The sequence below is a fragment of the Suncus etruscus genome, chromosome X, assembly GCF_024139225.1.
Source record: "Suncus etruscus isolate mSunEtr1 chromosome X, mSunEtr1.pri.cur, whole genome shotgun sequence".
Taxonomy (NCBI): Eukaryota; Metazoa; Chordata; class Mammalia; order Eulipotyphla; family Soricidae; genus Suncus; species Suncus etruscus.
The window spans coordinates 124,270,977-124,297,646 of record NC_064868.1 but is presented as its reverse complement, the minus strand read 5'-3'; the positions used below and the strand labels follow the sequence as shown (position 1 = coordinate 124,297,646).

Below are 26,670 nucleotides of genomic sequence, written 5' to 3'. Positions count from 1 at the left end.
ACATCATAGAAACTGGGAGTGTTTCTATTTATTAAATTTCATGCAGAGCTTGAAAATGATTAGTAATATGTCATCTTTAAATGTTTGAATGAATTCACTTGTGAATCATTATGGTCTGGGCTTTGGTTTTGGGGAAGCCTTTTCATTTTCATCTCAGTTTCATCAATAATGATAGGTCTGTTTAGGTATTGCATATCAGCTTGGTTAAAACTTGAGAGGTTGTAGGATTTCATGAATTCATCCATTTTTTTCTAGGAGTTCTCATTTTGTGGCCTTAAATTTTTGTAGTGTCTGTAGTGACACCCCCTTTTGTTTCTGATTTTATTATATTCTCTATCTTTCTTTATGAGTCTGCTAAAGGTTTGTTGATCTTGTTTATTTTTTGAAGTACCAACTCTTGCTTTCATTGATATTTTGAGCTGTATTTTGAGTTTCCATTTCATTAATTTCTGCCCTATTTTTTAATATTTCCTTCCTCCAGCCTGCTTTTGGCTCATATTATTGATCATTTTCCAATTTGTTAAAATGTTATTTATGTTGGCCTTTTCTTTCTTCCTGATGAATACTTGCTATAAATTTTCATCTTTATACCACTTTTGCTGTGTCACCCAAATTTTGAAACTTCTTGTTCTCATTCTCATTGATTTCCTCACTTTGATCTCCTCATTGATTTCCTCTCTGATCCACTGGTTGTTCAGTAGTGAGTTGTTTAATTTCCAGGTATTAGATTTAGTTCTCCATTTCTATTTATATTTCATTTGTTTTCAATGCATCATGGTATGAGGAGAGAGTTTATACAACTTCTAATCTTTTGATTTTATATAGGTATGTTTTATGTCCCAGCATATGGTCTCCCGGGTATACTGCAGAAGAATGTGTATTGGGTTTGGGGAAAGAAAAGCACTAGATATATTTATTATCGCCCCCTCTTCCATTTCTTCCTTCAAAGCAGGTATAGCCTTGTTGATCTTTAGTCTGTTTGACTTATCATCAAGAGGTGTTGAAGTCTCCAACTACTATTGTGTTGTTACTTATGTTTTTCTTTAAGTCTAATGCAGTTTTTTTACTATTTTATTGGATTCTCATTGGGTGCATACATGTTTAGGAGTATTATTTATTATTAATGTGCATATCCATTGATTTTTAAGAAATTACCCTCTATGTCTCTTGTAACAATTTTACTCCAGAAGTCTATGCCACCTCATATTAGTATGGCCACTCAGTGGTTTTTTAAAGGTGTTGTTTCCTTGAAGGATTGTCTTGAGTATGCCACTTTGTATGTAAGTTCCTTTTCTTTCTTGCTTCTTTCAGTACCCTATATCTATAGTTTTCATCACTGTGACTAGGATGTGCTTTAGGATATTTTTCTTTGGATCTCTTTTACTGGTACTCTTTGGACATCCATGCCTAGGTGTATGCACTTTTCAGCCCTTGGAATTTCTCAGCAATATCTTTGGCTGTTGTTTCATCATAGGGGTTTACTCTTGGCAATCTGAGATTCCAATGATTATGTTGATTCTATTCAATTAGTCACAAATATCTATCACCTGTTCACTTATTTTTAGGCTATTTCCCATCTTCTGTTTTCTAGAGTTTTTTGCACTTCACCTTCAAACTCACTAATTCAATCCTCAGCAGTTGTTACTCTGCTGGTGAGACTTTCAATGATTTTTTTTTTAATTTCACTAACCAAGTTTTTCAGTTGTGACATTTCTGTTTGTATTTTTCTCATTTATGCCTCCATGTGCTTTATTGGCCATACATCCCATTGTTTCTTTGAGCTCATCGAACATCCTTAGGCACTTCAACAGTGAACTCCATTTCATAGAAGTTATATAGGAGATTAGTATTGATTGTTTCTTCAGATTGCCATTATCACCCATAAGTTATAGTGGGATGTTTTGCTGCTTTACTATAGTTTAATTTGTAGTCTCAAAATGCTTCTCGCCTATGTTACTGCCAGTATTATACACTGCCAGGGCCAATTCAGGGGGTGTTTCTGTAGATCAATCTTGTTTGTTCTTTAGAAATAAGTCACTGATTTTCTCCACCTTTTGATAAACATATAAGTTTAAATAATTAGCTGGGCCTTTTATTTTTTCCTGATCAAGACTATGTTGCAACAAAGTTACCCCTTTTAATTTTTATTTGCTGTGTTCCATATGTTCTGATAGTGACCTTATTCTCATTTGTTTCCATTTTTTTTTTAATTTTCCCATTGACCTGAATGTTATTCAATGTATGTTGTTTGGTTTCTTGATATTTGTCTTTTATTGTCTTTTAAAATACTTTTTCAGTTTTCTTTTCATGATTAGTTTCTAGTTTTCTTCTTTTTGATCTTAAAAGACATTTGTTATTATTCTAATTTTCTTTTCTTTCTTTCTTTTTCTTTTTCTATTCTTTTCTTTTTTTTGGGGGGGGTGGGTTTTGGTTCACACCTGGCAGTGCTCAGAGCTTACTACTGGCTCAGCACTCAGAAATCACCAGGAATTGAACCGGGTCTGTCCAGGGTTGGCCGCATGGAAGGCAAAACACCTTACAGCTGTGCTATCTCTCTGGCCCTATTATTCTAATTTGCATTAGAATTTTTTATGTTTAGCTTGTTCTTTTAATTCAAGTTTGACTATTTTCAGTAAAACAGAATATGTATTAATTTTTTATGGTGGTGTGTCCACTAAATATTAGTAAAACCAAATACTTTCAGCACTTTATCTATGGAGGCTTACATACTAATAGTGTGTATGATTGACTGGTCCAATGGCAAGATTGGTTTTAACATTCTTTAATAATGTAATGTTTGGGGCTGAAGAGATAGCACAGTGGTAGGGCTTTTGCCTTGCATGCAGCTGACTTGAACAGACGGTGGTTCGAATTCTGGCATCCCATATGGTCCCCCTGGGCCTGCCAGGATCCACTTCTGAGCACAGAGCCAGGAATAACCCCTGAGCATCACCGGGTGCGACCCAAAAAAACAAAAAAAATTAATAATGTTTATATTATTGGCTCTTTTCAGGTCTGACAATTAAATTACATTTTGCTCACCTTCATTTGTTTCATACATATTAATATGCAAAGTACTCATAATTTTTATTCCATTAATAATTGTACAGTGCTTATTCCTGTCTTTTAATACTCTTTCAGTTTGACATCTATTTTATGTTATGTAATTATGACAAACTTTATCCTCATATCTTTATATTAAAGAAATTTTGTTTATTTAGACAAGATCCTTTCAAATTCTAGTCTCCCACAAATCAAATTATAATGACTTATGTTATTGTAATTTTAGGTAAATACACAATCTTACTGAATATTGTTCTATTGAATTGTAATTGTGGCACATTATTAAGGAATTATAGACTAATACAAGTTAATACAAAAATCTTGGCTAAATGGGTTCCAATACATGCCTTCAATATTAAAGGTCCAAATTTTTATACTTTTATCTTAAGACTGCTCAGGTACCACCAAAGTTAAAGAGATCCCCAACCATGGCTTTTACTACCTTATACTTTCTCCTTAAGCAGTGAGCAACTTATAATATTATCATAGTTATCTTTTTACTATAAAAGTTCTACCTTTTTTTTATTCTATTTCATGTATAATAAAACTTCAACAACTCAACTTCCCATCTAGGAATGTATGAAAATAGAAATGAATACTTCATATTTGTTTTACTGATAAATCTAAATATTTTAAAGAATAAAATATTTCAGGTTTATGAGTAAACAAACTCTTATTAATTTCTTTTTTTGTGAATTTATTCTTTTTATTTGAATTTTGTCTCCTTTGAGGGAAGGGGGGTTTACTCTGGTGTTTAGGGGCTTCATTGCTTGTGGGACCATGCCAGGCCTCCTGCATGCAAAGCATGCTCTCTCCCAGTCTCTCCCTTTTTTGTTGTTGTTGTTTATTTTTTTAATTATTTTTATTTTTAATTATGAGAACAAAGATGCAAAGAAAGAGGACAAGGTAAAGTTACAGTGGAAGGACAATCACCCATAACATAATTCTCAGAAGAAGTCTCCTTGCTGATATCTTAACTTTGAACTTTCAGCCAAAGAACATTAAGATAAATAAAACAGGATCCATGTACAATTACTTTGTCCCTCAAGTCCCCAGATTGTAACACATTATAATATTTCTTAACAGCACATTCTTATTATTTCTGATGAATATTGTATACTTACTTGAACTAAATATTGGAATTGCCTACAAAATTTAATATGAACTAATCATTTGGAATTTTTTTTTAGTTTTTAATTAGCTATATCAATGGATGTCAGAAAGCTGATAAATATTTACACACCAACTGTTACAATTAACTCAGTGCTATGTACTTGAAACCAGACTACTCTTAGAATTCCAGAATGGCTTAGTACCCAAGTTCATATCATTTGACAAAGCAGTATATTATTATAAATTAAATCAGAAAAAAAGGAAAAATAAAATTCTGGCAATTTTCTATGATAAACACAATCAGACTGATATCTTCAACCTGTATTCAGTCAGGGTCGATTACATAGAATTAGAAAACACACAATGACACAAGAAAGATTTAGGGCTTCTCATTAAGCCATGAGTGAGCTCATAGGTCTCCATATATTTAATATAATATGTCTCCCTCACCCTGGGTATATATATTTATCTTAACAGAAACATAAATTACAGTTGGTAAGCACATCACAATTCAATAGCAGAGGTTGAAATATTTCACAAGTAGGGTCAACAAGTATCCTAAAATTATAAAGCTGATACAATTTTCTCTTCTATGTTTGCTTTTGCCCTCTAAATCTAAAATACCCTAAACTAATTTATTCTATACTTTCATGAGTACGCATTTGCCTGCCCATGAAGTCACATTGTCCTTATCTGTTCTCTGAGACTTAAACTGTTTTTCCCAATGGAATAATCCCAGTATATTTTACAGTGACAATTGCCTATGATTTTCATAAACACATTATGCAGTAGAGTAATTTTTTATTTATGGACTTTTATCAATGATATTATGAGTATAAAATGACAAAATAATGATCATTTAGCATAGCTGCTTGAAGTTTTTGACTTTTACTCATAATCAAGAGATGAAAACAGAAATGCCATCAACTAATATTCTGGTCTGTTCATTTAAAAGAATGAAAGTTCCTTGCATATGCACAGAAAAAACAAGTGTACTTTTTTTCACATAATTCAGTGATAATGGTTTTTAAGTTTTTATCTGGAATTTTAGGCAAAGTTAAAGCTACATATCAATATTTAATCCAATATAAATAGTCTGGTATTAATAAATTTATTTTTAGGGGCCAGAGTGATAGCACAGCTGTAAGGCATTTGCCTCACATGCTGCCAACCCTGGGTGGATCCGGGTTCAATCCCTGGCATTCCATATAGTCCTCTGAGCCTGTAAGAGCAATTTCTGAGGGCGGAGACAGGAGTAACCCCTGAGCACTGCTGGGTGTGGCCCAAAACATCAACAACAAACTAAAAAAAAATTAGTATTAGAAATTAAAGATGAAAGACCTTTAGTTATTTGACAACTAGTATTATCACACTCTGTACTACTTTCTGTTTTTTTTCCTCTAAATTTCACAATAGTAAGCGATGCTGTAATTTGTCACAATACATGTGGCCAAGAGAATTTATCAAAGTTCAATATTTCATGATTTTCAAAATTGAGCAGTTCGGTCCTGAGACATCAGAGTCAAAATCTGCAAATTCTTCTCAAAGATAACTTATGTATGTAGTGACCATGTTGAGTGAATTAATCAATTCTGAGTTGCTTTAAATCTCCTGTCCACCTCCCTGCAAGTTGTTTCTTCAGGGAAAATCATAAGGATCCAATTCTAGCTTCGCTGTCCAAAGCACTGGCAAGTGACCCATTGGGCTTTCTCATGACCAAATGGGCATCGAGCAGTGCAAAAGTAAATCCCACCTTGAAGCTGGTAGAGTCACCCTGTGGACTGCTTCTGCATGCGGGTGGGAACATGATTTCTGGGTTCATTCACCCTGGTCTGGAAAAATGAGGCAGTGAAAAGAAAACAACAACAAAGAAAATATTTTGGTAACTGGATGATACAGGTGGCTTCTTCCTTATCAGAGTTCACGTTGAACACTGAGATGTTCAATGAATGTTGGCATCATAATTCCATTATTTATTGTCCTTAGTATGCAGCTCTTAGAGGATAATCCTAACAGATTTCCACTAAGTTATCTAGCTCATTACTAATGTCAACATTACTAGAATGATAGAAAATTATGATGATGACTATCTTACCAGATAAATATATTTGAATTTCTTAGGAAATTCCTCATCACTTACAGGACACCAAAGATAACTTGCTTTATTCTTTTCATTTGATTATAAGTATATTATAAATATATTTAATTATAATTACATATTATTGTAAGTAATTATAATCGTATTATCATTAATTAAATTAATCAGATCTTATGCATCTTCCTTTGCCAAGTATTCTAACTAGCATCATGACAAATTATTCTCCAAAAATTCTTTCCCAGATATTCTTATGATTTATAACTACATCTAAGGCCCATTCCTTTATATCCTCATAAAACTTTTGAATACTTGGGGCCGGGCGGTGGCGCTGGAGGTAAGGTACCTGCCTTGCCTGCGCTAGCCTAGGATGGACCGCGGTTCGATCCCCCGGCGTCCCATATGGTCCCCCAAGAAGCCAGGAGCAACTTCTGAGCGCATAGCCAGGAGTAACCCCTGAGCGTCACAGGGTGTGGCCCAAAAACCAAAAAAAAAAAAAACAAAAAAAAAAAACAAAAAAAAAACTTTTGAATACTTGAGCCCAATGCATATCATAATGTATTATATAATTTGATAATTATAATTTCCTATTTATTAATAATTTTATTTAATCTTATATTTTATGAACACTTTGAAAACAAATATCTTAGCATGCATATTAATATTTACTGCATAACTTATCACAGTGACTTTAATTAAATAGGAATTCATAGGCCAGAGAGATGGGACAGCAGAAGGGGAACTTGCCTTAAACATAGTTGGCCTGAGTTTGACCCCAGGCACCCTCTATGGTCCCCCAAGTCTTCAAAGAGTAATCCCTGAACAGAGTCAGGAATAAGTCCTGAGTTCAGCTAATTGTGTCCACAAAAGTAAAAAATAAAACAGCAAAAAGCCAGTAGTTACTGCTAGAAAAATTAATGTAAGTTATCTATTAAATAAGTCATTAATTTTTGTTACCAGAATTAAAAGAAAACTTTTACATTTAAATGCCATAATTTAACACAATATAAAAGGTGGCACTATTTTGTGGAGATCACAATTATAGATTTAAAGCACATTTATATTTTTTAGAAATCATAAAATATAAAGAGACTATAAACAAACACTTTCATTTTGAAAAATGCCCTCACACTTTCTAGTATTGGCAAACATGACTTGCTTGGCAATTTCTTTATAGATCTCCCCCGTACAATAGAGAGCTCATGGGTCCCAACTGTTTATTTATATATAAATATATATGCATATACATTTATATGTATTCTGAAAATAAATTTCACATTATAAGAAATGTAGACAAACATCCAACTCATTGTAGTCCACTATTTCAGACAACTGAGATAAAGTACGTGAATAAAAAACATAGGTATATAAATAAATACTTTCTTTTTCATTCAAATTCAACACTTTCAAAAGACACGTTTTATCTAATATTTAACAAGAAAATATTCATTTTTATATGTTATATATTTTAAATGTTAAGATTTCTATTGACACAATTGAACTAAAGATACAACAATTTGAACATAATGTCTGAAAAGATGATACAGTAGGGCATTTGACTTGCAAGCTGCCAACCTGGGTATGATCACCAGTATCCCCTATGGCCACTTGAGCACTGCCAAAAGTAATTTTTTAGTTCAGAGCTAGGAGTACTCCTTAAACATCAGAAAATGTGAACCAAAAGCAACAAAAATAAGAATTTGAGCCCCAAGTGGTTGACATGAAATAGAACTAGAAGATGGGTCATGTAGGCTATGTAATATATTTTCTTGACCTAAGGCTTTATTAATTGCCCTACTTTTGAAACTAAGAGGTATTTTCTTCCTTAGAAATATGTAAAGATGGGTATTCATGTGACTTACACCAAATGAATGTCAAAAAACTCTTTTAATGTTAATACATAATAAATGCTGTTTGAATATTCCCTACTCTAAGTTATACCTTATCATCACTGAAAGAATGTGGGAAGAGAGTCTTAAATAGAATTTTTTTTGGTTTTTGGGTCCACACCAATGGTGCTCAGGGGTTACTCCTGCCTCTGCTCTTAGAAATAGTTTCTGGCAGGTTTGTGGTACCATATAGGATGCGGGGAATAGAACCCGGGTCTGTCTTGGGTTGGCCACATGCGAGGCAAAGGCCCTACCACTGTGCTATATCTCTGGCTCCTTAAATTAATTTTATAAACTTAATTTATTAAAATTATAAGGTCTTAGGACTCTTAGGCACATGATGAGAATTTATTACTAACATATCTATCTCAAGAATTTTTCTAACGGAATTTTGCTATTTTGTTTCCTCTGTAATTATTTTTTTCTGTTAAGTGTGTTTATGCCTTATTTATAATTTTCAGGTTGGAATAGTTATTGTTTTGATTTTCTCATATATATTTGTGAAAAAAACATATATCTCATTGGTAAACATGTAAGTTTAGATCATTATGGTTTTATTAAGTATAGAATACAGTATTCAATAGAATAAAGACAATTTATTTAAGAAAAGGGTTTCTCATTTACATTAAATCTCTTGTCAGTTTCTATCTATATTTCCTGTTTGTCCTTTGTTACTGTCAAGATAGCACATTTTTATCTGGAACAGATGGTGTTATTGCCATTGTTCAACTGATTAAAATTCATATTACTGCTGGGAACTTTATCATCATCCTCTAATAGAACAATATTAATAAGATGAAACTATAAATTATTTTTGCCTCTGGTGTCTGGAGTGTTGTTATATAGCTGAACATAAAAATACATTTACATACTAAGGCTACATAAAAATCAGTATAAAGTTGTATAATATAATGTGATGAAAAAATTATATTATAAAATTTCAGTCAATTATTAATACTGTATACATTTTATTGACTTATTTCTTTTATTATTTTCTATATTGTTTATATCAAGATAAATTATATCATACATGTATTGATACTTTTTAAATCAAGTTCTAAGATTTAAATTTATTTTTAAATAAAATAAATAATTTAATTTGGTCTGTAATTTCTAAAAGCACCCACAATATCCACATAAGATATTGTATTTCATATTTTTATCATGAAAATATTATAAGAAATAAACTTTTGGGTATTCTAAGTTACAAATTCAGCATGTGAATAACTATAACTAAATTAATTAAATTAACAAAGGTTTTGCATTTAATTCTTACACATTTTGTAAAATATTAATATAAACATTTAAACACCAGAGTATATGATTAGTCACAAAACACTTGCAAATGATGACACTTTATCACTTTATTATTGATTAAAATTTTATAAATAATTTATCTGTATAATAAAATTAATTGTAAACACGCTTTCATATTTGGACAATGGTATAGTCAGCATTATAGTGAAGTTAACTGGTCTCATACTGAGGGAATAACATTAAAGAGATCTCCTTCAAAAATAAAAAAGTATGAAATGAGTGCAAAATTATACAAAATTCTTTGTATTATAATTACAAATATGTGTTTTAAATAGTAAACACTGGGGAACTTTGAAAAGTGGATGGAATATGACTATATTTATTAAAACTTAATTTAAGCAGTTTATTAAAAGATATTGAAAGCATGAAGTCATATTTGTAAAGTTCTAAGGATGTAGAAGGTTTAGTTCACAGTTGATCATATAAGAATTGGAATAACTGAATACTAAACATAAATAATCAGAACAAATTTTGAATAAGGACTCAATATTCTCTCTCCTGATTATGTCACTGGTAACTGTGTGCTGCTAAGTTGCTTCTTCAGTTTGTTTAATGCCTTCATCTTTGAAAAAATGGAGTGAACAGAATTCATCCAATTAACTGAAATACATATATATATATATTTATAGTAAAATTACTTTGTGCAAAGCACTTCACTGACTATGTAAATGATCTCTAAAGTTTCTAAATTATTTGGCAATAATCACCAATGTTTGTTGTATAATATACTTAAAGCTAGTTGGGGATTATTTCTATGACATAACAGAACATTTCTTACACATAAATAAACACACAACAAAGATTTACTATTTTCCGTGAATTTTAATCTTTATTAACAAAGTAGTTTATATTTACTAATTAAACTTTAAATAGGGGTGTTTATTTTTTCCATGTTTTAATTTTTATAAGAATTTAGACTTTTATTTTCTGGTTAGACCTGAAAAGATAAACAATTAATTTTACTATTCTTAGTCATTCATCTACTAATTTACATTGTACATTGTTAGTGCTTAGATACTTCCCTTAGATTTTTACATGAAACCTTTAAAGTGTCTACATGTTTGGTAACTTGAATTCTTAGAAATGCATACTACTGTGCATTTAAATCTATAAATACACTAAGACAATTTAACAGCACATTTATTCAGATGTCTGAACAGCTAAAAATTACTATGGAAGTTGAAAATCGAGTGGTAGATACATCATTTTGAATCTGTGTTCAAAATATAATGCCTATGAACTTATTCTGCCAGTCATACTATACTATTATACTCCTTTATTTATAAAGAATATAACATTTTTGAACTGACTACATAGGATAGAAATAGAAAGAGGCAGGAAAATCAAGAAGCATATGACAGCACTTGTTAATGTGCTGAATTATAACATAGAGACAAATCTAAATGCACATTTAAAATAAAAGCAACATTAAATTATATTAATTTTTTAAAAAATTGAATCACTTATTTTAAAAGTTAGAAACAAAGATAATTCAAATCGTTACTCAAGAATGTCTGTATTGGCCAGAGAGCTAGTAAAGTGAGTCAGGCATTTGCCTTTCACACTGCCACCTGGTCAAATCACAGGCATCTCTGAGCATTGAAAATTATTACTAGGTGCAGAGACAGGAGTAATCCCTGAGCATCACTGGTGTGGCATCAAAACAAAAACATACAAATAAACAAAAAATATGACTGTGTTTTTGTGGCTGTGTTTGTTATTGTTTGACAAAATAAAAGCACAATCTAAATTCAATTTCCAGGTATTTCAGTTTGTAAAAAAAAAAAAAACTGTTGCAAAATGATCCCTTGTAAAATGTTATATCTTTCAACATGAAGGTTTGTAATATGTTTATGCTTTTTTGACCCTCTTCTATTTTGATCTCATTGTTCTTTTAATATTGAAGAAAATGTCAACAGTTTTAGTAATACTCTAAGGGAAGAATATATATTCTTACATGTTTTAATAATTTGATATTTATTTTGATTGAACAAAATAATGAGTATTTTCATTTTGCATTTTATTTGAAAATGACTCTCCATGTCCATAAGCAAAAGAAATTATATTTAAATGATAACATCAAGATAAAAACATAGACCTTTGATTAGGGGACTTCAGGCCCTAGGTTGAGTTCTGCTATAATCTAAAGACTATACATTTATTAAAAGTAATGATGCCTCTAAAATCTAGGAGGCAGGTGCTCACTTGTCCTCCTCCATGCTTAGAAAATACAGGGAAGAGGCCATAGTGACAACTGTCCCCATGATTAATTTTGTTGCGATGGAAGACTGATCAACTATTGTAATCTATGCATTGAGGAATCGCAGGACTTAATGAAACTGATGGATTGCAACTCTTCAAAGTATAACTAAGCAAATCTCAAGAACTGTAGATGTTTTGAAATGCAATCTTCTTTACTCATATAATTCCATTCTCTAAGCAACAAAATATTTACACCATATTTATAGATTGTAAAGTTGAAATGATAGTAATGTATATGTAAAATATTCAGTATTATCACCATCATGGATTAAACTCAAATCAGAAAATAAATGTTTAACTGTTAGTATAAAACTTTGATTATAATTGATTATACTAAAAGTAGTAGTAAAAGAAAAGCAGTTACAATAAATATTTACATCATTAAAAATTTTTTGTCAGACATTACTTTTTAAAGGATCTAATGCCTAATATAGTCAACGTATATTAAATTCATTATTTATTCTTATTGTGATGAACTCAGTAACTTTGACTACTATTGATAATCACTAAACAACTAACTGCAAAAATATATGCTAAATCTCAATATTTATATTCGACTGTATTTTACATGTCTTGAAATGTTAAACACATATGTAAATAGAAATGGTTGTTGATTAATAATAATTAAGGGAAACTTCCCACATGACATATATCCCTATCTAAAGTGAAGTACAGAGGACCATTAGGAAGTATAACATAGTCTTTCAAATTTTATCTTACAATATTCAGGGTTACATATAGAATACTATTTTTCTTATGATATTCAACTTCTATTAAAGAATTTATAGGTTTGGACGTGAAAAATAAAATGTGACAATAAAGAACTAAGAGATAGTTAATCAGTTAGGGCACATTGCTTTTGCCAAACATACCTCACGGATTTCCAGGTTAAACACTGGGGATTTCTGGTACCATTATGTAACCCCAGAACCACAGCATTGCATGCTTGGTAAGTTGCATTGAATTTCAGGTTCAGTTGAATGGAAATTGCCAGTGGAGAATACAAACAGCCTTAATATCACTTGGGAGTCCCACACTTAACCCCCAAAGAAATTATACAATAGCTGTTTACAAAAAGAATTTTTGTTTACAGACTATATGTAGTTTTAAAATTGTTGAGGGCCACGAAGAAAACTCAAAGGACTGGAGAAACATTCTTTGCGCACTACATCTTCACCTTTAATCCTAACAATAACATAGTCCCCTGAGTTCCACTGGAAGCTGCCTTAAAACTACAATCACTGGGCCCGGAGAGATAGCACAGAGGTGTTTGCCTTGCAAGCAGCCAATCCAGGACCAAAGGTGGTTGGTTCAAATCCTGGTGTCCCATAAGATCACCCTTGCCTGCCAGGAGCTATTTCTGAGCAGACAGCCAGGAGTAACCCCTGAGCATCTCCGGCTGTGGCCCAAAAACCAAAAAAATAAAAAACTACAATCACAAATATGAAGTGCTAAAACTCATTTTGAATATAGTAAACAATGAAGAAAAAACATCTGCTGTAAATTTAGTGGATAAAAGTTTTAAACAAACCATAGTTACAAGAAGAAGTATATTCTGTACATTCACGTTGCTTCACAGAGTTCATTAGTGAATCCATCTGGGATTGGGCTTTTGGTTTTGGGCAGACATTTGATTACCGTTTTAATTTCATCAATAGTGATGGGGGTGTTTAGATATGCTACATCCTCTTCTTTCAACCGTGGAAGATTATAAGAGTCCAAGAATTTCTCTATTTCTTCCAGGTTCTCATTTTTAGTGGCATAGAGTTTCTCAAAGTAGTTTCTGATTACCCTTTGAATCTCTGCCATATCAGTAGTGATCTCTCCTTTTTCATTCCTAATATAAGTTATCAAGTTTCTCTCTCTCTTTCTTTGTTAGTTTGCCAGTGGTCTATCAATCTTGTTTATTTTTTCAAAGAACCAACTTCTACTTTCGTTGATCTTTTGGATTGTTTTTTGGGTTTCCACTATGTTGATTTCTGCTCTCAGCTTTGTTAATTCCTTCTGCCTCCCTATTTTTGGGTCCTTTTATTGAGCACTTTCTAGTTCTATGAGCTGCATCATTAAACTACTCAGGTAAGCCCCTTCTTCCTTCTGATGTGTGCTTGCAAAGCTATAAATTTTCCTCTCAGTACTGCCTTTGCTGTGTCCCATAAGTTCTGATAGTTTGTGTCTTATTATCATTTGTTTCCAGGAGCCTTTTGATTTCCTACTTGATTTCATCTCGGACCCACTGGTTATTCAGTATGAGGCTGTTTAAGTTCCAGGTGTTAAAGTTTTTCTTCTGTGTTCCTTTGGAATTCACAAATAATTTCAGAGCCTTGTGGTCAGCGAATGTAGCCTGCAATATTTCTATCCTCTTGATATTATGGAGGTATGTTTTATGTGCCAGCATTTAGTCTATCCTGGAGAATGTCCCATGTACATTGGAGAAGAATGTGTATCCAGGTTTCTGGGGATGGAGTGTCCTATATATATCCACTAGGCCTCTTTCTTTTATTTCTCTCATCAGGTCTAGTATATCTTGTTGGGTTTCAGTCTGGTTGACCTAACCAGTGTTGACAAAGCCCTGTTGAGGTCCCCCACAATTATCGTGTTGTTTTGATATTATTTTTCAGATTTGTCAACAATTGTATCAAATTTTTTGCTGGCCCCTCATTCTGTGCATATACGTTTAGGAGAGTGATTTCTTCCTGCTCTACATACCACTTGATTAATATAAAATGTCCATCTTTGTCCCTTACAACCTTCCTGAGTATAAAGTTTGCATTATCTGATATTAGTATGGCCACTCCAGCTTTTTTATGGGTGTTGTTTGCTTGGATAATTTTTCTCCAGCCTTTTATTTTGAATCTATGTTTGTTCTGACTATTCAGGTGCGTTTCTTGTAGGCAGCAGAAGATTGGATTGAGTTTTTTGATCCATTTAGCCACTCTGTGTCTCTTAACTGGGCATTTAGTCCATTGACATTGAGAGAAAGAATTGTCCTGGGATTTAATGCCATCTTTATATCTAAATTTGGTATGTCTTTTGGCTATTCTTGTCTTAAATTAGATCTTTCAGTTTTTCTCTTAAAACTGGTTTTGAGTCTGTAAAGTTTCTGAGCTGTTTTTTCTCTGTAAAACCATGTATTCTTCTGTCAAACTAGAAAGTAAGTTTTGCTGAGTACAGTATTCTAGGTGAAGCATTCATTTCATTCAGTCTCGTCACAATATCCCACCACTGCTTTCTGGCCTTGAGTGTTTCTGGTGACAGGTCTGCTGTAAATCTCAAGGATGCTCCCTTGAATGTAATTTCCCTTTTTGATCTTGCTGTTTTCAGAATTCTGTCTCTATCTGTGGGATTCGTCATTGTGACTAGGATGTGTCTTGGGGTATTTTTTCTGGGGTCTCTTTTGGTTGGTACTCTTAGAGCATGCAAGATTTGATGACATATATTCTTTAGCTCTGGAAGTTTCTCTTTAATGATGTTCTTGACCATTGATTCTTCCTGGAAATTTTCTTCCTGGGTCTCTGGGACTGCAATGATTCTTAAGTTGTTTCTGTTGAGCTTATCATAGATTTCTACTTTCATCTGTTCCCATTCTTTGTCTAATTTTTCCATTGTCTGTTCATTTGCTTTAAGTTTTTTTTCCAATCTCTCCCGCTGTATGGAATTGTTATTTATCTCATCTTTCCACAGCATCAATTCTATTCTCAGCTTCTGTTACCCTGTCCCAGAGCCTATCCATTTTGTCATTCACTTCGTTTACTGACTTTTTCAGTCCTGTTAGTTGACATGTTTTTTCAGTTTGGAGTTTTGTGATTTCTGTCTTCATATTTTCTTGGTTCTTTTCATTGTTCTGTTCAACTCGATCCATGGTTTCTTTGAATTCTTTGATCATCTTCCATATTTCTTGTCTAAAGTCCTTATCTGAGAGGTTGATTAGTTGGTTGGTCATTATCTGGTCATCAGAATTGTCATCTTCATTCTCTATGTCTGATGCTGGCCTGCATTGTTTCCCCATTATCACACTTGTATTGTGGGTTTTTCTACATGTTTTGGTGGTATTCATTGGCTAAATGATTTACGCAGCCACACTCCTCTGGCTCCACCCTTTCTGAGTGGGTCGACTTGCCTCCAAGGATGGGGAGTCTTCCGTGGATGAAGCCTCTCACAGGATCAAATCTTAGGCCTGAGCATGTAGCAGAGAAGACAGTCTGGAGAGAAATGCTGGGCTTCAGTGATCCAGCACAGTTCTTAGTGTGATTTTTTTCTTCTTGTTGCAATGGTGTTCTTTCCTTAGAAAGAGCACACGGCCGCATAGCGAAGTGGAGTTAAGTGCTCTTCTGGAGCCTCTTTTCGGCCCACTCCCAAGAGGTTCACGCGACAGGACAGGAGACAGACACACACAGGCAGCACTCAGAATTTTTCACAGTCTGGCCCCACTGGGCAGGCGTAGTTTCGTAGATTTTCCCAGCCTGATGTCACAAACAGGGGACCTGGCTTCTGTGAAAGTACTGCTTATAGCCGGTTTTCACGTTATGAAGCAGTTTCTTGGTGTTCCAGCCCTAGAATGAGCTTCTGGGAAAGCGAGTTTTCTGGAGCCTCTTTTCGGCCCACTTCCAAAAGTTTCATGTGACAGGACAGGAGACAGACACACACAGGCAGCACTCACAATTTTTCACAGTCAGGCCCCACTCCAATCAATTAGTTTTGAAATTAAGATATTCTTGGACACTTCATATTTCATCCATATTGGCTCACTATTTAAATAGTTCAACAGACTGGCATATTTTCGGTGGCACAGTGGTTCTTTGTGTATGTGTGTGTGTGTGTGTGTGAGAGAGAGAGAGAGAGAGAGAGAAGGAGAGAGAGAGGGAGAGAGAGGAAGGGAGGGAGGGAGAGAGAGAGAGGGGGGGGGGGAGAGAGAGGGGAGAGAGAGCGCGCATGCCCAGTGGTGATTGTGGTGCACTACAGTCTCTGTGATCAGGTAACACTCCCGGAAATGCTAAAACAAAAATATAGTAGTTCTAAGGATTGAACCTAGATTAACCTTGGGCAAGGCAAGCAATTTAGCAGCTATAATCTCTCCTTCATCCACATATCATGCTGTTTTTCAGTGTATCAAGCCCCAAATTACAAATATCAAGATTAGAAATATGGGGAAAATATGATGGTTCATTCTAGTATTTCACAAAAAAATGTACACGATTACTGAATGGCATAGCACTCACAAGATTTCCAAAAAAACAGATGCATGTTATTGAAATATATAGAAAACCTAGAAAGGAAGATAATGATTATGGATTATATAGAATATGATTAATAAAAAGTTTAGGCTCATGTATTTTATGTACCACAAAAGATGAAAATGTTCCTTCCTGTAAACAATCAAAAGTTCTGATAACTTTATATATTTACTTGGAAAAAGATTTCTGGGAAATGACCAGGAATTTTTGTGTGCTATTTCTGATAAATTCACTAAAAACCATCTTTAAATAATTAAATAAATATGGAACAAGTGCATTTTACCTGTGCCAATTCAAAGAATCATTTTGATAAATTTATTTATTGCAAATATTTTAAATTCTCACAATTTGCTGTGAAATTAAAATAATTCAAATATTTAGTTCTTTGTAAATTCTATAGAAATGTATTTTATTTGAGTATTTGTTTGAATGCTACTTTTAGCGCATATCATATAATTCAATGATAGATAACACTTTATGCCCTTTATTGCTAATGAAACTTTATGTATATATTTGAGCCTCATTACATTTTATGAGGTAATAATGAATTGGATTAATAATTTTCTGGATACATATAATTTTAAAAAATCTTGGAAACATGTTAGTGGCCCTTAATCAACGGGCTTTTCAACATATAGAACAAGTTTTCTAAAGTATATGCATTATACAAAAATTCAAAAATATTGAAGATCTCTTCTTTCAAAGACCAATATTTTGTTGATATGTTTTGTTATGAGTTATTTATTATAAAAATACTTGTTTACATTCAATTTATAAATCAGCACTTATATTTTCTTCAAATTTAATTCCTTATAAAGGGTACAGCACCATTAACTTCAGTAATAATTTACAAAATATGTGCTGAGTGTCATGCAATGTACCTGTATGTATTAGGGACTTAAAATATTGCTTTGCTTCTGCTAATTAATCATTCTAGGTTCAAAGATGACAAACATGCACCAAAAATAATTTAAGTATGTTGTATAAAGACAATGTTTCAAGAATGAACAAAGTTCAGAAATAATCTGGAGTAGGGAATGCTTGCAACTAGCACCACTGACTTTGTGGAGGCCATAATACCTAATAGTGTTTTACATAATGACTGAGTTGGCAAAGTTGAAAAGAGGTCAAACCTCATTCAAGTCAAAATAAGGAACGTGTGCCAAGATGAAGATGTCAAAACAACTTAGTCTGTGTAGGAAAATAAAAAATTTCCCTGCACTGTTCTAAGTTCTTGGATAAGATCGCTACAGCAGAGTACAAAGTACAGAGTACAGAGTACAAAGGAAACACAAATAGAGGTTTATTAACAAATTCCTTTTATATAGGGAAGATATTTAGGAAAATTGAGTAACTCTCTGAAATAACCTAGGCCATCAAAACAAATGCCATCTGCACTTAAAGAATATAGAAAAAATTTAGTGCTGATGCAATATTATAGTGGGTAGAGCACTTGTCTTTTATGTGGCTGACCTGATTGCAATTTCTGGAACTCCATATGATCCTCTAAATACTGGCAAAAGTAAGACCTGACTCTTTAAGCACAGAGAAAAAAATTGAACACATAGTCAGGAGTAAGACCTAAACTTTGAGCATAGAGCCAGGAGTATGACCTAAGTATTTTATGGAAGAAGGAAAAAGAACAGAAAAGGAAGGAAGGAAGGAAGGAAGGAAGGAAGGAAGGAAGGAAGGAAGGAAGGAAGGAAGGAAGGAAGGCAGGAAGGAAGGAAGGAAGGAAGGAAGGAAGGAAGGAAGGAAGGAAGGAGAGAGAGAGAAAGAAAGAAAGAAAGAAAGAAAGAAAGAAAGAAAGAAAGAAAGAAAGAAAGAAAGAAAGAGAGAGAGAGAAAGAAAGAAAGAAAAAAGAAAGAAAGAAAGAAAGAAAGAAAGAGAGAAAGAAAGAGAGAGAAAGAGAGAAAGGAGAGAAAGAGAGAAGAGAGAAAGAAGAGAAAGAAAGAAGAGAGAAAGAAGAGAAAGAAGAAAGAAAGAAAGAAAGAGATAAAGAAAGAAAGAGAGAGAGGAAGGAAGGAAGGAAGGAAGGAAGGAAGGAAGGAAGGAAGGAAGGAAGAAAAAGAAAAGAAACGAAGTATTCATAAATACATGGGAGTTGATAGACAAAATAATCCATAGTAGTGGCTTCAGTGGTGTCTTCAGTGATTCAAATGCATGATCAATGAAAACAAAATAATAAAAGCCAAAAACAAATCAGTATTACATTAACCTAAAAAGACCCTATAGTGCCAAAGTATCAATTGGACAAAATACATTTAACTGAATTGGAAAATATATTTGAATATCATAAACCTGACAAAAAGAATAATATCAAAGTTATATAATCGATTCATAAAATTCAAAAACAGCCCTATAGAATGTAAGAAATACTCTCTGAATAAATAGTTATTTAATAAAAACATACACCTAGCAACAGGCACATGGAAAAATTATAATTGCTATTAGGCATAAGGGAAATGGAAATCAAGGTGGAAACGATATCATAAGTGAGAGTCACCTTGAATCAGTAAGGCTAGAAACATCCTTTTCTGGTGGAGATATGCTGAAATAGGAGCACATTGTTTAGAATGTAAAGTCCAGTCTCTGTAGAAAACCATTCGGAGATTTTTCTAAAATTCAAATATAACTATATTATAAGACTTCAAATATGCTCATACATATCTATAAATATACTCATTGTAAGATATATATTCACACATATGTTCACTGCAGCATTATTTACAGTAGCATACCCAACTGCCACCCAAACAGATGAGAGGATAAATATGCTGTGGTGAGGCCAGAGAGAGAGAGAGAGAGAGAGAGAGAAAGAGAGAGAGAGAGTACAGAAGGTAAGATGTGAGGGGCCAGAGAGATAGCGTTTGCCTTGCATGCAGAAGGAAGGTGGTTCGAATCCCGGCATCTCATATGGTCCCCCAAGCCTGCCAAGAGCGATTTCTGAGCATAGAGCCAGGAGTAAACCCTGAGTGCCACAGGGTGTGACCCCCCCCCAAAAAAAGGAGGTAAGATGCTTGCCTGCCATGCACTAAGCCTGCCCGAATTTAATACCTAGATTCCCATAATTTACACAAACACTGCAAGAAGTGTTTCTTGAGTGCAGAGACAAAAGCAATCCCTGAACATCACCAGATTCAATGCCCCCCAAAAGAAGTTGTGGCATACACAATGAAATATTACTCAAATGTAAACAAACTAGATCAAGGCTTACTTAATGCTAAAACATAGGTAGAACTGGAGAGGTGCATGATAAGTGAAAAATGGCAAAAGATGCATACAAGTAATAGATATTTCAGCTATCTATGCTAGAGAATAGAATAGGTATGTGCTTCGTAAAATACACGAAGTCAAATGAAATCAAATCCTTAGACATTGATCACAGTTGAGGTTACCTATGGTGGAAAATATAAGGAATAAACAGTAGTAGAAGAATATTGGCACTTTTGTGATAGGTATGTATGATAATATATTAAATTTAAATATATAATTATTTATTATATTATAAACCAAGTTTACCACAAAAATGTGCCATTTCTGATATTTGAAATGTGCTTTAAAAGCTAAGCTCCATCACAAAATATTTATCCCTTCAACTGTGGCATCCAGGGAGTCAGAGGTAGAGTAAGTAGCGAGTGTGCTGTGAATACAGCCAACCAGGGTTAATTGCTTGGTACCCCATATGTTTCCCTGAGTCCCTCCAAGGTAATCTGAGCAGAGAGCCAGAAATCAAATTGAACATCACTGAATGTGGCCAAAGTAAAAATAATAATGGCAAGATAATAAATTTTTCCAAGTAGTAATTTTGTTTATTGAAATTGAAAAGTATCTCATTAGGGGCTGGTGAGGTGGCGCTAGAGGTAAGGTGTCTGCCTTGCAAGTGCTAGCCAAGAATCAGGACCGCGGTCCGATCCCCCAGCGTCCCATATGGTCCCCCCAAGCCAGGGGCAATTTCTGGGTGCTTAGCCAGGAGTAACCCCTGAGCATCAAACGGGTGTGGCCTGAAAAACCAAAAAAAAAAAGTATCTCATTAAAATTTTCTGATACTTAAAAAATTTCTTTAAAAATAAGTGATGATCCACAGCAATAGTACTGCAGATAGAGTGCTTGCCAACCTTGGATGTATCACCAGGATCCTAAATGGTCCACCCAGTCCACAAGGAGAGATTCCTGAGTGTTGAGCAAGGAGCAAACCATCAGCACCACCAGGAGTGACCCCAAAGTAAAGTCCAAAAAGAGCAATAAATATATTTCATACACCAATTTAAAATAAAATCCTAAACTTGAAATTTCAGAAACAAGTGTTCTGCAAATGGAAGAAATAAATTGATATAATAATGTATGGATATATATATATATACATATATATATATTTTATTTCTGGGTTACAACCAAAGATGTTCAGATATCACTCCTGCTTCTTCCCAATGAATTACTTCTAGCAGTGCTTAGAGAACCATATAGGATGCCAAGTATTAAATTCCCTTATCATCACTGGGTATGACCTTCCAAAATAAGAGGATCAGAGTGTGTTTCTTCTACAATATGCTTTTTATCTGACTTTAATTTATGACAGTTAATTATGTCAAATAACATGTTTGGGGTAGCATAGGATACTTTTCATGTACATATCTTCAAAACTCATAAATTCAAACAATTGAAAAAATATACTGTGAAGTATAATAAAAACTGATCAAAGTCCTCCTGTTAAAATATATAATATACAAGAAAAATAATATTTTAAAGACTAATTTTACTCACATGTTGAGCATAAATAAACCTATTACTAAACAAAATGGCAAAAAAATACTTGGACTCAGGTGACTAGAGGTAAAGAGATAGAAGAAAAAGGAATATGGGGAAATAGAAGATCTTTTTGGTAATGCGATGGTACTAGGAATTTTCTGTTAGATGTGGTGAGTCCTAATCATTTATAGAGCTATGAAATGAAATACCTGAAATTCTTTAATGTTACTACCCAATGATAAATAAGATGGCAAAAATATAAAAAATGTATATCACAATGAAATTTGTATTGCATACTATTTTGGGTGCTTGGGAACTTGTGGGTGCAAGCCCACAATTGTTGATCAGCTGGCTTGCTGGTTTAGTGCAAGTTTTCAAGAATGTGATGCTGCTTGTATCAGAGATACCTGAATTACCTTTTTGGTTTTGGGATCCTCCGGATCTCCATTCAGAGCCGTTTGGGGGACATTGTAGTGATGGTAACCAAAAGTGGATCAGACTCATGCCAGGCATGCACTCTATCTGCTATACAATCATGTTCATATTCTTTAAACTTAAAATTTAATATATGTTTATATACATTTCCCAATAGTCCTTTCAAATATATAGAATAGTTATTTGCCTACTCAGCAAATGGTTTATTAAATTATGGATTATTATCTAATCTCGTGTGTGCTCAATACAATGATTCTAGAAGCACATTTTCTGACTTTAAACTTGTGTTTTGATTGTTTTTTAACTGAGAATATAGCTTTATTTGAAGAAGTTAGTGTACTACCTCCCTTATTGTAAAGTTTAATTATCTGTTCACATTCAATGTAAAAACTTATTGATAATTTTTAAAATATATGAACTATGATTAATTTGGTTATAGCTTATTACAGAATACAGTTTTCAGTTAATATATTACTCTCCCATTTTTTTAAATTATCTTTATTTAAACACTGTGATTACAAATATAATTGTACTTGTATGATTACAGTCATGTAAAGAACACCCCCCTTCACCAGTGCAGGATTCCCACCACCAATTTCCCAGATCTACCTCCTCCCCACCCCACCCAAACCTGTACTCGAGACAGGCTTTCTTTTTTCCTCATTCATTCACATTGTTCTGATAGTTTTCAGTGTAGTTATTTCTCTAACTGCACTTATCATTCTATGTGGTGAACTTTATGTCATTAGCTGCACCTACATGGGAGGATGGGGGGAAGTAAGGGTGGGACTGAGGCAGTAAAATATTAGAAATGAGCATTGTAGGGCAGTATCAAGGTCCCAATACAAGATGGATATTATGGATATATAGAATATATGCACACAATAATATCAATATGAAAAAAAGAGAAAAAATTTCCACTGACTGTCCCAATATAAACCAGTGCTAGAACAGCCTGCCCTGCTCCCAGCTCCCATTTTATATATACAAAGCAAACTAGACATTTTATTCATTACACTAAGATTTTGCACCTTGTAACTAATATAGTTAATCTGACATAAATATGAAATATTTCAATACTAAGAAAGCATTTTTCTATATTATATGCACATCTGTCATTTCTTAAGATTATATACATCATAATTGTACATCTTATATAATATATATTATATATACATATACATACATAGGTGCAAGTATTTTCCTCAAAAATATAAAACTTGATTTATTAGAATAGTTGATCAATAGTTCTGATTAAATCCATTTTTTAAAATTCAACATTGATAATTTGTATAATTTTCTAAAATATGTAAGTCTACTTTTGATTTTATATAAAAATCTCTTCATTGATTTTTTCTTATCAATTATATCCAGCAGTGCTCAGGACTTACTCCTGGCTCTGCACCCAGGGATGAATCTTGGCAGGGCTCAGTTGTATGTTTCTGAATTATGTATATCTGGAATCAAATGTGAGTAAGGCTTATGCAAAGTAAGTACATTGCCTGCTGTATTAGCTCTCCCTCCCATAGTCAGATGTTTTTATTCATGGAATATTTACAGAATATGCCAAGTAAGAAAAGAGTTTATACCCACATATTTAAGACTATAAAGGGACTTCTTCTATTACTAATTATTTTAAGTGTTGTACTAAGTGTATCCTATGTTTATTGAAAGTACAGCCTCTATGGAAAGCGATATGGAGATTCATTCAAAATCTGGAAATTGAGCTTCCATTCGACCCAGCTATTCCACTCCTAGGGATATACCCTAAGAACACAAGAATACAATACAAAAACCCCTTTCTCACACCTATATTTATTGCAGCACTATTCACAATAGCCAGGCTCTGGAAACAACCAAGATACCCTTCAACAGACGAATGGCTAAAGAAACTGTGGTACATATACACAATGGAATATTATGCAGCTGTCAGGAGAGATGAAGTCATGAAATTTTCCTATACATGGATGTACATGGAATCTATCATGCTGAGTGAAATAAGTCAGAGGGAGAGAGAGACACAGAATAGTCTCACTCATCTATGGGTTTTAAGAAAAATAAAAGTCATTTTTGTAACGATCCTCAGAGACAATGAGAGGAGGGCTGGAACACCAGCTCACTCCATGAAGCTCACCACAAAGAGTGGTGAGTACAGCTATAAAAATAACTACACAGAGAACTACCATAATCAAGTGAATGAATGAGGGAACTGGAAAGCCTGTCTGGAGCACATGTTGGGGTGGGGTGGGATGGAGGGAGATTGGGGACATTGGTGATGGGAATGTTGCATTGATGAAGTGGGTGTTCTTCACATGACTGAAACCTAATCACAATCATTTATGTAATCAAGATGTTCAAATAAAGAAGAAAAAAAAGAGAAAATATAAAAATTTTAGAAACACAAAAAAACAAAAAAAGAAAGTTTATTGTATGCATTCTCTTTGACAGTTCTAAGGAATCTTTGTCATTTACATTACTTTTTAAAGTTTCTAGAGTTTGTTTTAAGTTTTTTAACCATGTCTAAAATTTAACTATGTCTAAAATTTAATACCAGCCCTAAAAATAATTTCTCTGCAACTTTATGTGTATTTAACATATATATGGAGAAAAGAACATAAATTAAATGAATAGATATCAAAATAATAGGCATAAGGGTCTCTCCATCTTTTATATTGTCCTTAATCTGGGGATATAATCATCTTTGTTTATCCATATCTATTATACTAAACTGAAAATTTAATTCTATTCTACCTTAACAATTTTAAGTAACAAATAACAGCTATATATATATGTATATATATATAGAGAGAGAGAGAGAGAAAGAGAGAGAGATCTGTTATAGAGTCTATAGATTTACAAAATCTCCCGATTTAATTCACATTGAAAAATTTACTGGTATATAAACCATTTGATAATAAAGAACTTATTGTAATCTACAGGAATAATGTCATTGGGTTGTAATACATGTGTTATAAATATTTATAAACTGCTAAAGCATTGCTTATGAATGTTTTTAAATAAGAATGTAAAACATAACATCTTTAAGATAGGTTAAGCAATTTTAATATCTTTAATATCCTGGGATTTTCTTTTGATTAGTGTTTTAATTTTTATAATCAGAATAAATATGTTCTATACAAAGTATTTTTGAGCTGCTAGAAAACCATCTAAAGACTTCTCTGCATTATATTTCTTGGAGCTAAATTAGTCAGATAACATGTGGCCTGTGTGGGTAAGTGTGAAAATCAAAAAATAGAAGGAGATATTTGTAATCTTCCTTCAATTTAATTCATGAGCTTCTTAATTTAATTCTGATCTCCAGTAATTCTTTTTACTTTATTTTTTATTTCTTTTCTATACAGAAAAGTCAGTGTCATAAGTGCTTTACATGTTCAAAAAATACACTATGTGTTTGATGTGATTACATATGAAAACTTTTGTGTTCATAGGACTAGTATCAAAGAAGAAAATAGTTTAATTCTAGCAAAGTTTTGTGAAGAATTAAAGACGTTTTTTTATGGGGGATTGGGCCACACACACTCGAGGCTTACTCCTGGCTCTGTGTTCAGAAATCACTCCTGGCAGGCTCAGGTATGCTGAGGATGATATGCTGGGAATCGAACCTGGGTCGGTCCTGGATCAGTCCTGGGTAGGCCACATGGAAGGCAAAAAACTTATTGTTGTGCTATTCCTCCAGCCCCCAAGAATGAAAGACTTTTATGTTCCTTTTTGTAGTCAATATAGTTTTCTTGATATGAGAGATTACATATCATAGAGAAAGTAGAGTTTTGTTTATTTTTGTTTTGTTTCTGGGCCAGACACAACAGTGTTTGGGATTACTTCTCAATGCTCAGAGATTAATCCTCGCAGAATTTGGGAGATCATATTTGATGCAAGGTATTAAACCTCGGTTGTTTGTGTTCCAGGCAATCATCCTACCCTCTACAATTTTTCAAACCCACAAGTAGTGAAACTATAATGGCAATGGTAAAAATTTGAGCAAGTTCCAATAGTCAAAAGCAGTGGAGAAATATGTCGAAACTGCAGCATATTTTAGCAAAAGTTTATGGGGTACTAGATGAAAATGAAGGAACAAATTCAGCAATATGATGAGCAAACAATTAAATTTTCTATGAAAATCAACAACTCTACCATCTCTGTGGATTTTTACTTCCTTTTTCACTCAGTGTAGAGATTGCTGATCTAGTAACTTCTTTTTATCATGGTGCAATGAAAAGTGAACTGGACTATTGCCTGCTCAACTAATTGCTGTTCCCTGTTTAGAGTCAAAAGACTGTTTTTCAGTCAATAGCTTCTCAATAATAATAAATTGAGATTTTGTCAGAGCATAATTAGACTTAGCTATTAAAAACATGGAGGATGGGGCTGGAGAGATGGTGCTAGAGGTAAGGTGTCTGCCTTGCAAGCGCTAGCCAAGGAAGGACCACGGTCCGATCCCCCAGCGTCCCATATGGTTCCCCCAAGTCAGGGGCGATTTCTGAGCGCTTAGCCAGGA

General features: G+C 33.4%; 1 protein-coding gene and 1 non-coding gene across 3 annotated transcripts in view; both read left to right on the top strand.

Annotated features, from left to right (window-relative positions):
- Positions 1–26,670, top strand: part of HTR2C (5-hydroxytryptamine receptor 2C) — a 257,024-nt gene that overhangs the window by 39,942 nt on the left and 190,412 nt on the right. The gene's annotated exons all lie outside the window — the stretch shown is intronic.
- Positions 5,857–5,985, top strand: LOC125999908 (small nucleolar RNA SNORA35). The gene has a single exon (XR_007492343.1). It is a non-coding gene; the product is annotated as a small nucleolar RNA SNORA35 (small nucleolar RNA).